General features: G+C 41.3%; 1 protein-coding gene across 2 annotated transcripts in view; it reads left to right on the top strand.

The window, feature by feature from the left end:
- The window catches only part of pcgf3 (polycomb group ring finger 3), a 74299-nt gene that overhangs the window by 16490 nt on the left and 41933 nt on the right, over positions 1-15876 (top strand). The window lies entirely within an intron of this gene.

The following is a 15876-nucleotide window of genomic DNA, read 5'->3' as shown; positions in this document are numbered from 1 at the left end:
CAGAAAAGAGCCTAACTGAACGTGCCACACACGTTTTACAGGTAATAAAACGTGTGTGGCACGTTCAGGCAGTGCCTGCAACGGTTAATACAAGGGAAATATGTATTTTTTAAGATGGGAAGAATAGTTGCATAAACTGTTTGATTTTTTTACAACGATTATTTGAAAAATCAAAAATCATGACCCATCTCTAATCTCTACTAAAAACCACTGCAGAAAATCCTGCAAGACATTTTTGTTCCCAGACAGGTGTCATGTTGCACAAACTACTCCCATCTCAGGCCCGTCTCCTCGGTGCTACACCTACTGGTGCATCTTGTTTTTGTTTAATGAAATCAGAAATGTTTGATTGTTGAAACCAAGAGGTTTTGTCTCAGATCTCAAAAATGTGTCTCAGACATGCAGAGCACGGTCATGCAGTCTGCAGAGCCACTGCAATAAGTTTAATTTCCTGTTTCCTTCATTACAAGCAAAATCAAACTCAAAAATCCAAGCCTTTATTTTTCATTTTATGTAAGATTTGTAAATGCGTTTTCACAAATGATAATGATATATAACTTATGTTGCAAAAAAACAATGTTAACAGTATGTGTATTTTATAAGAAAGACATACAAACTGAATCATACTGCAAGCCGCAGAGCTACAAAACATTTGTGTTGTCATATTCATATTTTGTCTTAATAGCAATACTTACACAAGTACATTATTTGAAGTGTAAATTAACTACTTCCGTGCAGCTGTCAGGGTTTGAAATATTTGTTCACCTTTCTAAAGTTGCCAGTTCATCCATATTTTCATCTGCCAAAACATTTCACCAGACAAGAGGCTTTCTAGAACAGAAAAGAGACCAGTTGGTTCCCCTCCAGTGTGACTGGTGAGCTACACGTGGCTAATGCACCAGCCCCCCGCCAAAATAAAGCACCATTTGGCCGACTGCTGGTGGTCCTGAGGATGATTATCTGGGATAGAGAAGAGACAACATGTAGCCGAGATTACACTGTTGCACCAAAGCCTGGATCACTGCTGAGACTCTGAAGAAGAAAGGGAGGATTTGACATTTCTGTGAGGAAACAACAGGCACATTCAGTCTTCTGACAGCCTTTTATTTTATCCACTCGTCACAATCGGCTGTCTAGAGGTCGGAGATGTAGTTGACTCGGGTTCATTTATGTTTTTTCAATCAGCTTTTTAGTTTCTGCTATCGACCCATCTGCTACGCCACGGTAAACACTGAACTGTAACACAAGAAACTCATAATATTTCTGCCACACTGCGTCGTAATACAGTGTAATCTGACTGCTTTAATATCTGTGATACTGAATATTCTGTAGATTACACAGCCTTGTATTGTGGTATCTTGACAGCTTCTTTCAATTGTGTGACAGTTGACAAAGAACATTTTCAGTCCCTTTAATACCAGCACTGAATTTCTCTGAATAATTTCAACTTTTACAGCTGTTATGCTCGTTATCACCTTGTTTCCCTTCACTCTGGGAGCAGCAGTCAGCTCTGCTCATTACTGGTGTTTAATGACTTCGTCCAGATTGACTCTTTGTTGGTATCAGTACTGTCTGGTGGACTGCTTTTAAGCCAAATCGACCACTGAGTATTAATGAAGCCAAGCAACATTAATCCTCCTGGTTTCTTGTCTGGACCAAAGGTTGGTTGGGTTCAGGAGAGGTTATCAGTGTTTACAGTTGAATGTCTGTAGCTGCAGTAGGTGTGGTTGATCAAGGGCCAGCTGTTATCAAGAGCTTAACAGAGCTGTGAACTCTAATGATCAACAATGTCGACCAGTCCAGGCCATCACGTGTAGAAAAAGATCCTCAATCTTCCGTATTCATATGAAAAAACGTCTTTTCTATCCCTCTATAGTGTTGCTGTAGCTTGTTTCATTTGCTGTGTGAATTCTTGGCCAGCGTGTTGTACTACATATTTCTAATAAAATAGCAACCCCGTCCCCGAGGATGTGATGCATTTTATGTTTCCACTGACAACACTTGTTTGTTTTGGAATAAACTGAAGAGGAGTCATGTGCAAACTATTGATATCTTTGAAGGGTTCTGCAGAAACAACGCAGCTACAAACACCAAAGAAGTCACTGAAATTAAAACAAAAGGTCACTTAAACAAGCTGTTAAAGCAGCTATAATCAATATATTTATTAGTGATAGACTGATTAATCGGTTAGTCGGTTAATGCCATTTTGAGCTAATTGGCGTGTTCAAACTCAGTAACGAGGATATGATGCTCTCTGATGATGAATGCTGTTGTTAAGTGCACTAAAACTCTATTTTTTATTTTACAAAATTTAGTTTTAGTTTAGTTTATATTTTTTCTAATTTAAAATAAGTGCACTACAGACAGAGTGCGTATCTACTTAAGCAAACAGAGATAATGCAATGTTAAATAAATGGTCATTTAAGTTAAGCAATTTTGTTGAATTTATTTAATTGTTGTATTTTATCAGATGCAAAAAAGAAATCTGCATTATATATCGCCCATCAGCCACCCCACTCTCTATTTTTATAACAATATATCAAATGGGGCATTAGGGCTGCAACTAATTATTTTCATTGTCGATTTAATCCGTTGATTATTTGCTTGATTAATTGATTGGTTGTTTATAAAATGACAGAAAATGCTGAAAAATGTAGATCAGTGTTTCCCAAAGCCTGATGACGTCCTCAAATGTCTTGTTTTGTCCACAACTCAAAGATATTCAGTTTACTGTCATAGAGGAGTAAAGAAACCAGAAAATATTCACATTTAAGAAGCTGGAATCAAGAGAATTTAGACTTTTTCCTTACTGAAAGAATTATTAAAATCGATTATCAAAATAGTTGGCGATTAATTTAATAGTTGACATCTAATTGATTAATCGTTAAAGCTCGAGAAACAATATCACAATGTGAGAGGTGTCGCCCGAGGGATGAACCTCTAGAGAATTATCATATGAATCAGCAGCTCTCCTCGGCTTTACGGAGCTTTATAGTGAGTTCAGCTCATTGTATAGCCGTCCGGTCCCTTACTTTACTGTTGTGGTTCATTCCCACTGCTCTCAAAAGCAGTAAAAACCTACTGTAACCTACCTGCTCAGCACCAGACAGCAGACAGACACAGTTAAAGACTAAGCTGGGGAACATAGTGGAGCATTTAGCAGCTAGACAGAGTAGAAATATCTGGCAGGATTAATAGTAAATAAGTGAAGCCTATGAGCTGTTATAAGCAAATGTAATTATCAGGACTCAGTGTACTTCTTTAGCAGATGGGGATATAGAAAGAAATAGGCACAACATGTTTGAAGAGATTTCTCCAGAGCCTCCGTTTCCTCATTTGAAGCTTATCTCTTTTGTCTTCGTGCCGTCGGGGTGGCCAACGTGTCCTGAGCCTCTGGCTGTTAGGACTGTTTACTCTTTGATATCTTCTCCTTATGTTCAGGCGCTGTTTGTGTCTTTGTCTGTCTGCACAGTAGGACCACCCCGTGCTCCAGAACAGAGCCTGTGTTTAATAACGGGAAGGATAACAAGCCCATTTGGTGATGCTAATAGTGGAAACATACTGTATATCCAAAGCTCCTTGCAGTGTCAGGAGTATGTGCTTCTTTGTACTAGTGGCTCCGGTGGGAATACCCAACCCTTTTAGCATGAGAGCTGTTGTCTCAGAAAGAAACCGTGTTGCTGCTGTAATCTGACCAATTTCCCCTCAGTTTTTTTCTCATCCCACCTTGAGCTACACATGACTCAAACTGGTGTACATGATGGAAACCGCTACTGGTCCACACACTTGGTTGCATGTGGGACAGACACACTTGGGTTTCAGCAGCACAATAACATGTTTCAAAAGAGATGAGCACGCCGAGTCGTCTTTAAACGGGTTGTTTTCTGACCGTCTAATCTCTCGCTGTATTGAATTTGTCCGTGTAGGTAAACGGGATCGCCACATTCTGCGTAGCGATTGTTTTTCTTGCTCCACTCTCATCAGACAATCAGGTCCTGAGATCAATAACAGGATCATCCTGGCCTTCATGGACAGTCACTCAAGCAGAGTAGTTCGAAAACTGATGCGTCATTGCTGTGACCTTGGATGCGTAACATGAACACATAGGTTGTGTCGGTGATAACGAAGAGTCTGAGTCATGAAACGTTTGTTTGAGTTTTTATAAAATTAAGAAAAGAACATAAACCCTTTTGGTGTCAATGTTCAGTGCATTTGATGGGCACAAACTGAAGGACTTAAGGCCTTTACACACCGGGGGCATGACAAATATACGTCACAAAATTATTATTACCTTTATTGTGAAAGGTAAGAACAGACGGAGTGGATCTGGTCTGCGCTGCCTTTGTCAAGGTTGAAAGGAGTAATAAAGTTTGTCGTTTTGGTTCAGACAACAGTGCCATCATGTTGTTGTTTCATAAATATAGGCAAAACTCAAACCGCTCCACTCAACGTGATTGGTTGATGCCTTTTATTCGCTGTGTGAAAGCTCAGAAAATCGACCTTCGTTCCGAAAAAAAGTGTGTCTCTTTTTTAGAAAGAATACTGTTTACAAAAGTAATTCATGGGTAACTCTAAAATGACCAAAGTAACCCTGTTTTTTAATTAACAGTGGCTTCTAGCCTTTTCAGACATAAATTCAGGCTCAGAAAATAGCTTGAACCCAGAAGCACGAGTCACAGAACGGCAGGTAATACCCTGTGTTTTCCCACCAAAATTGGTACGTGTATGCAGGTTTTTTAAACACGAGAAAGCCTGCTAAAAATAGATGATAGACTGTTCAGTCTCTCAAACTCTCAAACCAGAGTTGATGATTGTTGGAACAGTGGAAAGACTAACAAAGATGGTTTTGATGAGATTTATTTTGCATTTTTATCAGCAAGGTAAAATGACTGTTTCTGTGAATGGAGTCTGGTAGCTTTAATGAGCACATATAACGGCTGTTTCTTTTCACATCAAACTCGGTGAAGTATGGGGTTTATATTGACCAAACCAGAGTTGGTGATTGTTGGAACAGTGGAAAGACTAACAAAGATGGTTCTGATGAGTTTTATTTAGTTTCTGTGGAGTTTGAACTGTGTTTTACAATGTTCAATGAGGTAAAATGTATGTTTTCTGACTGAAGTCTGGTGGCTTTGAGGAGAGCATATTAATTGTGTTTTGTACGTTAATGAATTAGAATAATTGTACAAATCCCTGTTGACTTTATTTATTATATCTTAACTTCAATACGTGTCCACCTGGGTGTCATGTTTTCATCACTGCTGATCGGAGCTGGAGCTGATAAATACCCGTGACGACTGCTGTCATTTCTTTCTGAGAATGAATGCTGATTGTAACCTTTCCTTTTTAAGACAAAAGCCAGGTGTTAGTGGGTTTTTGTCTAGTGTGAAAGGGGCTTAAGATAAAAGTCCAAGTTTACTCAGTTAAGAAAGGCAGGAAAGGGTGCAAATCAGGTAGATCAGGCAGACAAATCCAATAAGGAGCAAGGCAGAGAGAAATCAAACTGTGGGTCAGACAGGGAGAATAAAGGATGGCAAACTAATCCTTATGCAATCTAGACAGTCTGGCAAAGACTGGAGAGTGGAGATGAGCCGGTATATAAACTGCTGCACTAATCAGGGAAATGGGGAGCAGGTGAGTAAGTGGGCGGAGATGGTCAGGTGATGGGAATCAGTGGGAAAGGTTACTGCAGGAGGGAGTGGCGGTAATGACGGGGAGAGTTAGTCTAAACACAGAGCAGGTGAAGTGAATGATTAGGATCGATCCTAATCATCTGCCTGAAGTCGTGACAGCTGGAAGCTGATTGCAGACTGATAGTGGTTGCAAAACTTTCTCTTAAGGTGACCAAGTAAAGAAAAAGCAACTCTTGACATCCGTTAGTTTGCAAATGATGTGTCTGGAACTACATTCAAAGAACTTGTATGAAGCTTCAACGACGTATGAATGTTCAAAAAGGATCGTGCTCATTATGTCACATCCGTGTGAAAGTGTGTGTAACGAACAATCCCTGTTTTCTTGATTAAAGTTTTGTCTATAAAATGTCTGAAAATACTGAAAAATGCCCGTCGTGACTTCCCAGAGCCCAAAGTGACGTATTGGAATCTAGAGCTGCAAAGATTAATTGATTAATCAATTTGTTGTCAACTATTAAAATAATGGGCAACTATTTTGATAATCAATTGCTCAGTTTCAAAATTCTCTGTTTCCAGCTTCTTAAATGTGAATAGTTTCTGGTTTCTTTACTCCTCTATGACAGTAAACCGAATATCTTTGAGTTGTGGACAAACGAGACATTTGAGGACGTCATCTTGGGCTTTGAGAAACACTCATCCACATTTTCTTACATTTTATAGACCAAACAACTAATCGATTAATCAAGAAAATAATCAACTAATTAATTGCCAATGAAAATGTTCGTTAGTGCAGCCCTATTGGAATCGCTTGTCTTTTCAAAAAACCCAAATATGTTTAGTTGACTAACATAAGACAAAGAAAAGCAGCAAATGCTCACATTTGAGAAGCTGTAACCAGAGAATATTTGCCAGTTTAGCTTGAAAAAAACACTTAGCCTGTCAATCAAATTGTTTCAGCTGTCGTGACTTCAGATAAATAGTAACTCCAGTAGGAAGTAAACATGTGGAACTTTACTCATTCTGCTACAAAGAACACATTAATCAGTTTTTATTCCTGGAAAATCACCCGAGGTGTAGTCGTTGTCCAAGATCATTTCACATTTGTGGAAAAAAAGACAGAACAATAAACGTTTTGTTTCCCTACGTTGTCTGGTGAATAAAAAAAAAAATTCTTCTAACCACTTTCTCTGTTTTCCAAAAGAATTGATTTTGACTGACATGAGGGCTGCCCCCACTGTCAATAACTGTTGTCAATATGCCTCCAATCGATGGCGGGTTACCTGGCAAAGTGAGTGTAGAATAACTTAACATAAAATGCAAGTTTTTATCTGGTGGTTTGACTTCCTTGTCATCTTGTCAGTGTGATCAGATCTCTGAATCTTTGCGTCTCTCGTCTGCAGCCTCTGGGAGACACTTTGTGACACAAAGAAGTACTCGATGTACCAACTCTTCCTCCTCACTGCTCACTCTGATACACTCTTAGCTTGAAGCAAAGAAGGAGACACAATCTCTGGCACTTGCTACCAGTTCGGTATCGCACAGTACATGAAACTGTTGTTAAATGGTTTCCACATGTCCTTCTTACTCTACAATTACATTTACACCATAGACTGTATATAGGAAGTGGACATATAGTCACCGTGACATCATCCATTGGTTTGTGGACTGTGGATCGTTATGAAGCCTCGAGTTTGGCATTTTTTGCCGTTGGCATCTTGTTTTTTTTGGCCGTCACTATCTTGTTTTTTTTGGCGATCTCATCTTGTTTTTTTGCAACAAGAAGTGACACGAGAGAGCGGAGTCAAGTACAACTGAATGCTGAATAAGACCAAAATGTTATCTTTGATGAACTGAAAACACACTGTGAAAGAGTTAAAGTTGTAAGACGAAAAGACAAACAACTTCTAGATCGTTCAACGCCGTGGTAGCGACCTGTCAATCACAAGGTAGCCACGTCCTAAAGCATCCCCTGCTTTATGGTCTGTTTGACTCTAAATGGGACTATAGTTTACTAAATGAACATCATGCTGTATTGAAGAAGACTTGAAACCAGCGATTGAGACCATAAACTCACGTTTAAAATGTTTACTGATGTAATAAATCAAGTGAGAAGTAGGCTCATTTTCTCATAGACTTCTATACAATCAGACTTCTTTTTGCAACCAGAGGAGTCGCCCCCTGCTGGCTGTTAGAAAGAATGCAAGTTTAAGGCACTTCTGCATTGGCTTCATTTTTCAGACCCTGGAGGTTGCCCACTGATTTAGACCTAAGAAGTAAATCCAAACACGAACTTAAGCAGAAACAGCCAGTAGTTCCAGTTTTTGTGTCTGTTCTCTGTGTTTGTGTCTGACCTGCGAGGCGTATTCCACATTAGCTTCACTAACTTCACTCCTGGCCTTCACAACCCAAACTCAAAGCTCAATTATTCAAGTGTTGCTGCTTCTTGGCAGCGCGTCCGGCCTCCTGGCTCGCTGCAGTCTGCTTCTCTTTGGATCGCGTCTATTGTCTGCCTGATTTCCCCACAGGCAGCGAATCCTGGCTGGAGGATTGAGGGCCATCAAACAGAATTAAGAGGAGACAATAACTGTGTGTGTGACGGACGGAGGATGTGTGAATACGTATACAGTTGGGCTAGAAGAGCATGTTTAGATTTTTGTGCACTTTTTTGTGTCGGAGGTGTGTGTGGCCTAGGAGAGTGTGTGTGTGTGTGTGTTTTGAAGTGAAGCCAAAAGCTCCCACAACAAGAAGAGGCCTCTCCTCCTGGCTCCGTCCACTGATGCCGGCCTTCAGTGTCCGTCGCTCCAGCTGGCAGCCAATTTATACCGAGGCCAAACACTCCAATACCCACAGGCACGCCAACAGGGGCTCTTTATGATGCCAGAGTGTGTGTGTGCGTGTGTGTGTGTGTGTGTCTTTGTGTGTGTACTTATCAGCTACTGAGACTTGTTCAGCTCATGATTGACTGCAAATGTTGTTAATCTCCAGACTTAGCTGTATCCAGAGGACTTGTATCAGTGTTTCTGCATTGGTTATGGCTTGAATTACATTATATTAGTGGCTCAAAGTTGCCACCCGGAAGCCGAACAGCTTCTAATGCATTCATTGTCCTCTGATATCAGTATTTAAATATGTAAACATGCGCTACAAGAGAGATTGAATTTTTTTCAGACAACGAATGGCTGTTACTAGAGACTTACCAGAAGTGGGGGGGAAATTATGTAGATTTTATTCTGAGGTGTGAAAGAAAGAGGGAAGGTCATGTAGTCAAGACTGAAGTGCCGGATAATATTTCAATTTCCTTGTTTTGTTTTTGTTTTTGTTTCTCCTATGTTGCACCTGTGGCACACCCCATTATTTTTACCTGGATTTAATGCATATTTTAAACTGTTACATGCATTTCCAGCACTCTTGGGGTTTATACATAGACTGTATATAAGACATTTTTTGGTGAGCAAAAATGTTACTAATGTAATGTAATTAACTTTCATGAACTGAAAACAAATTTGCGGTTGAGACCATAAACTCATGTTCACAATGTTAACTGAGGTAATAAATCAAGAGAGAAGTAGGATCATTTTCTCATAGACTTCTATACAATCAGACTTCCTTTTTGCAACCAGAGGAGTCGCCCCCTGCTGGCTGTTAGAAAGAATGCAAGTTGAAGGCACTTCAGCATTGGCTTCACTTCTCAGACCCAGAATCAATATGTTTTATAGCTACATGGACCTCAATCTGATGCAAAAATGAAGCAGCCATATTTGTAGTTTGATTTGATCTGTTTTAGAGCTGCAATGATTAGTCCATCAACAGAAAAATAATCATCTATTTTGATAATCGATTAATAGTTAAAGTAACTGTTCATGCAAAAATGACAGAAAATGCTGTTTTCAGCCTCTCAAATATGGAGATTTACTGTTTTTCCTCTATTTTATATCATATTAAAGTGAATATCTTTTGGTTTTGGACAAAACAAGATATTTAAAGACATCACTTTGGACTTGGAAATTGCAGCCATAATCTAATGTGTGCTGATTTGTTATTGGGTATGAAATAAAGGCTTTTACTGGCAGTAATTATGTTTAAAAATCGTATCATGTCTCACAAGTTGTGTCTACTTCCACAGCAGCAAAAGTTAACTCTAGTAGAGCAACTTCTTACTTCTAGTAGTCACCAGGAATGTAGTTTTCAAAGTCCATCCCTTCCTGTATACTGTATACAATAATAGCAGGTCTTTGCAAGCAGCTTCAATTTGCTCACATTAAAGAAAGTTGACATCCAAAAGCCAATGCTGCTAAATCTGTTGCTGTGTCTGCATACCTCTATGGCAATCGTTGGAGCTCCTACTACACTATCCTAAAACCTGATAAAGCACTGAGCTGTCAGTTTTGGTGTTTACTAGAGTCTCTGGCCTAATGTTTCCTGTACCTGATGGCTCAGGTTGTTACTTTGAGGCCACAGTTTACAACAACCAGTTTACAGGATTCAGCCTGTCCAGCACTGAAATGCTGCCAACTACATAGTGTGTACAGCATTTTAAACATTGCTACTTGTGAATAAAATAGCTTCTTCATCATAGACCAGTAAATATTTAGCTTTGTGGACAGATGGAGAGCTTCCTCTTCCCATTCGTAGTTACGCAGTTCATCTTGTACCTGTTTACATTGATTTATTTAGCACATTTGAAATGAAAGCTGCCAGGTGAAATGATAGCACACAATTTATTCTTATGAGGTATACAATTGTGCTTAGCAGACTGTAACCAAGAGCTGTGAAATGTCATGGATATGCTCAGTTTGCACGTCTCGGGGATCAAATAGGGCAGCTGACCTCTGACCCTGAAACTGTTACACCACTGAAACCCTCATCCTTCACACGTGCTGCTCTCTCTGCCCTCCTGACTCCGCTCTGCTTTCACTTTGTTACGTAATGAAATCGACCCTCAAAACGTTTTACATTTAAGACATGTAGCTGATCCTCTCATCTTGAGTGACTGGTGCAACAGTCTTCCATTCACCAGCATTACAAGCAACCGTTATTACCAGCATTACAAGCAACCGTGCCTGCCCACCTCCCTCCACACACACCTCAGCCACTGGGCGTGGCTCCCTTGGATGTTCGCCTGCCTCAGTGCTCTCTCTCCTTCTTCTCCCCTGTATGTGCTCCTCAGGTCGCAAAGTTGGTCACTAAGGCCAAAGCCTCCACCTGTTCTCTGGACCCCATGCCCACAGCCTTGGTCAAGGCGTGCCTACCTGCCCTGTGCCCCATTATGGTGAACATCATCAACTCCTCCTTGGCATCTGGTCTTGTACCCGACAGCCTCAAGATGGCATCAGTCACTCCCATCCTCAAAAAGCCAGGTCTGGACCGGGATGACAGCAACAACTACCGACCGATCTCCAACCTCCCTTTCCTGAGCAAAATTCTGGAAAGAGCAGTGGCCGCCCAACTCCATCAACATATGGCCAACCATGAGCTCTACGAAACGTTTCAATCTGGCTTCAGACCACACCACAGCACAGAGACCACCCTCATCAAAATCACAAATGACCTCCTCATCGCTGCAGATTCTGGTCACATCAGCATCCTCGTCCTCCTGGACCTCTCAGCTGCCTTCGACACAGTCTCCCACACCATCCTCCTCACCCGCCTATCTGACTACCTTGGCCTCACCGGTTCAGCTCTCTCCTGGTTTCAGTCCTACCTCACAAACAGAAAACAGTTTGTCACCATCAGAGACTCCAGTTCCACCCCGGCCCCAGTCAACCATGGCGTACCTCAAGGCTCTGTGCTGGGACCCCTCCTCTTCACCATCTACATGCTCCCCCTTGGTCAGATCATCCGCCACCACGGTCTCAGCTTTCATTCATATGCTGACGACACACAACTATATCTCAGCACCAAACCATCCACCCAGCTACCCCCACAGTCACTTGTAAACTGCCTACATGCAATAAAAATCTGGATGTCATCAAACTTCCTAAAACTCAACAGCAACAAAACCGAGCTCATGGTTGTGGCTCCCAAGGCCCTGCTCCGGAAGGTTGGAGATCTCCACCTGGACGTTGACGGCTGTTCCTTCTCCCCATCCTCGGAAGTCCGCAACCTGGGTGTCATCCTGGACCCAACACTATCATTCCAATCTCATATCAGGTCCATCACCAAATCCGCCTTCTTCCACCTCAAAAACATCTCACGTCTCCGGCAATCACTCTCTGACTCTGTGGCAGAAACCCTCATCCACGCTTTCGTCACCTCCCGTTTGGACTATTGCAATGGAGTTCTGTCCGGGGTTCCCAGCAAAGCCCTGGACAGGCTCCAGTATGTGCAAAACTCGGCTGCCAGGGTTCTCACCCGCACCAAGCCCTGGCAGCACATCACCCCCACCCTCATCCACCTCCACTGGCTCCCGGTCAAGTCCTGCATCACCTACAAGATCCTCCTCCTCACCTACAAATCCCTCAATGCCCTGGCTCCTCAGTATTTATCTGACCTCCTCCACCCTTACACACAGCCCCGGAACCTTAGATTCTCAGGCACGGGTCAGCTCTCCATCCCTCACACAAGAATGCGAACTTTTGGGGACAGAGCCTTCAGTGTGACAGCCCCCACACTTTGGAACTCTCTCCCCATAGAGCTCCGCAACGCACCATCTCTGGACACTTTCAAAAGACTCCTCAAAACCCACCTCTTCACCAAGGCCTATGGCCTCTAGCTACTGTTACATTTGTTGTGTTTATTTATGTCTTTGTTAAGCGTCCTTGGGTTTCATGAAAGGCGCTATATAAATCCAAGCTATTATTATTATTATTATTATTATTATTATTGAGGAGTGGATCGGAGCCACAGTCCTGACAATTTAGCTCTGACCTCAGAATAATCACATAAAAGAGACAACTAGAAACCAGTTTCAGTTCAAGTGGACTTCAAAAAAATATATATTTTAGGTCAGGGCTAACTAACTGTAGTGAATCACTCCAGTGTTTGACAGTACAGTCCCACTCATAAGCACCAGTACTATCAGTTATCCTCTTCAGCCTACTGTGGGGGAGTTCTCGTAGTCATAGAAACATTTCTGATGCTAGAAACATTTGTGATTGTTTGGATTTCTTTCTACTGTTGTATTTCCTTAATGAGCTTAACTTTAATAAAGCGACTAGAGGGGCATAATATCTGGTAAATATTATCCAAACATGCATATAGCATCTGCAATGTCACTCACAGATTACTTAAGGAACATTTTGAAGCTTGGGGGTGTTGGGTTAAGGCAGCGCTTCCCAACTTTTTGGGCTTGTGAACCCTTAAAAATGAAGCCACGTCTACTCTGTGACCCGCGGCCTCATCACAGGTGGATCTGCTGTTAACTTAAGTGTCTAAACGAGTAATGAACAGAGTTGTTCTTTCTTATATTTGTCTTATTTGGTGGATTTTTAGAGGTCCAAAGAGATGAAAGTATCCACTATTTCACAAAAACTATATGCAAAAACTTCCTGTAACAGATTGTTTTCTTTCTAACCCCTTCAATCATCTAAATCAAACATGGAAACAGAGCACATTTTTGGTGTTTCTTAAAGTGTTTTCTTGCAGCCGTTAAAAGAACGACATAAGGACACTAAACATCGGCATTTATCTATGGTAGTTTCCTCCAACAAACCTCACATCAAGTAACATGTCATGTGAACCACGCTCAGGATACCGACACAAGAGGAAATAAGGCAGCTGTGATATGATATTTGCGGTTGTCATAGAAGATGATTGATAAAAGCAGAGAGGCTGATTTCTGAATGTTTGTCAGTGGGTTTGTGGGAAACAGTTGCTGGCTGACAGGTTTGAGTGGGAGGATGCGTGATGATGAACCCACAGCTTCATAGTGAATCACTACAGCTACTGTTCACTACACTATTACAGCATGACAAATCAGCAGATACCTTCACTGTCATCGGATATTGCTATACCTAATGTCAGAGTCTTCTGGAGCTCTTGATTTATAAATGTAGACTGATGTTTAAATTGTTCTCCCTCTGCTTTTTTATTAGATTTAGATTTGTTTAGAGCTCAGCTGCAACTATTTATCAGTTGATCAATAGAAAATGAATCTGCAACAGTTTTTAATACCTGATTGGTCTGGTTTGAGTCAAAGCAAAACTCTCTGGTTGCAGTTTCTCAAATGTGAATATTTGCTGGTTTCCTTTTTCTACCGATTTTACTTTGAATATTCTTTGGGTTTAGGACAAAACGAGACATTTGAAGATGTCACCCTGGACTTTTCACTGCTTTCTGATATTGTTCAGACCAAATGATAAAGTAATTAGTCAAAAGAAAAATCAACAGATCAATCTGTAATGACAATAATTGATAGTTTCTTTCTTTCTCTGTGTTAAAACTGTTTTTTTGTTGTCTTTATAGAAAAACTGCCGCTGTCAGTATCAGCGAGAGCTGTTTAAGGCACGGTCACGCATGTGCAAAATTAACATTCACCTCCCATTCACTTCCATTCATCGCGAGCGAAAGGGTGAATAAACTATCTCTTCCGGTTGCCAAACAAATGTGCATCTTTGCATTTGAGTGTTTAGTTCTATCTTGGCAAACTTTCAGTCAAATATTGCCTCGGCAGGCAATCGTCACTCCGGCATTCGCGCATGTGTGACTTAAAACAGTAAACTGTGTAGTTAACTGTACCTCTGTGACGGTATATTGTGTAGTACTTTGGTCACTGTGATAAAAAGTCCCTGTACTGCTGCCACCACGATGAATATCTGACATTCTGCTTGAATGTGCGTGCAGTCATTTAACAGGGAACAGGAAGCAGACGTGAGTAATACACACAGTAATGAGGGTTCATTTCACCGTCTTTAAACTTTATTATCAGCCAATGATGTTTACAGACTTGGCCAAGTAGAGTAGATAGACCAGCCAGACAATATGCAGGTATAACCCTGTTTCATACTCTCAGCTGTTTTGACGATAGATACGTGGAAATAATGTGGACTATGTCTCTAGATGATTCTAGCAAATACAGAGTGTAAATAAGCTTGTTGTTGCTGAACAATCGCATCATTTTAGGAACATATTCACAAGTGGATGAGAGAGACGACGGACGTTATTGCCTCTTCCTCCCTGAGAAAACAAATATGTGTGTGTTTATGTGCTGCTCCGCCAGCTATAAAATGCACCTTTTCCTGTTTTCAGAACAGTTGCAGAGCAGTAAAGTGTGCTTTGAATATGCTGCTGTTCTAATATCTGCTATAGATTATAGTGTTTTTTTTGCCTTCATTAGATTGCTGACAGGTGAGACAGGCAGGAAATTAGACTGATACAGTTAAATGGTATTTCTTTTAACCACTTGACTATCAGGACGTCCCTAATGTCGGACTGTGAACAGAGATAACAGTGTCTCCAGTATGATGGAGAAAGCAGGCCGTGTATTGCGGTGGATGCAGGCTGTCAGTTTAGTGTATCGTCTGGCTTTCAGAGAACTGGTGTCCTCAGATGACCCAGAATGCCGCAGCCTCAGCTCTGAACTGAACTGAACTCAGAGGTGGTTGTTATCTCTTATATATATATTTTTTTGCCCCCAGTGTTATCCCTCTAGTCATCCACCACTGCTGCTGCTGCAGAGGACAGAAACTGAACAAATATCTTATGTTTTATATTAACAATGTGTCAAATATGTTTGTTTGATGTTATTTTATTTTGACTCTGTCCAAGTCATAAATAAACCAGAGATATTTGCCTTATTTAGAGGCATACTGTGATCCAGAGCTTGTATTTCACCTTCTGTTGATTTTGGCATCTGACCTTCATGCATGTTTTCAAGCATAAGTAACTGCTTGATAGCAGGTGTCAACATCTGTCTTCTTATCCTCTCGCCCTTTTAACATTTTGCCGTTGTTTTATGTTGTCGGTGTAGACAGATTTATGTTCCCACACCTGTCTAAGTAAACCTAACAGAAAGAGGAAACTCTCCTGAGTGTGCTCGGTGTGAACATGACCTCAGCTCAACCCCAACGAGGCGCAAATAAAACATTACATCACAGAGGAGTCGCCGAGCGTCATGTGACGATAACATCTGTGTGGAGTCCGTCGGCGCGTGGCGGCTCTCTAATGGGCTCTGTGTGTCCTCAGCAGCCCGCCGCCACATCTCATCTCTGTAGACTAACTGGGCTAATTTCACAGTCTGATGAACAGACGGAGGCAGGCTGGCAGACTTACTGTTCTGACCGCTGTTTTTTATTTATTTTAAAGT

Source organism: Sebastes fasciatus, chromosome 10, assembly GCF_043250625.1.
Source record: "Sebastes fasciatus isolate fSebFas1 chromosome 10, fSebFas1.pri, whole genome shotgun sequence".
Lineage (NCBI taxonomy): Eukaryota > Metazoa > Chordata > Actinopteri > Perciformes > Sebastidae > Sebastes > Sebastes fasciatus.
This window is presented reverse-complemented; position numbering and strand designations above follow the sequence as displayed.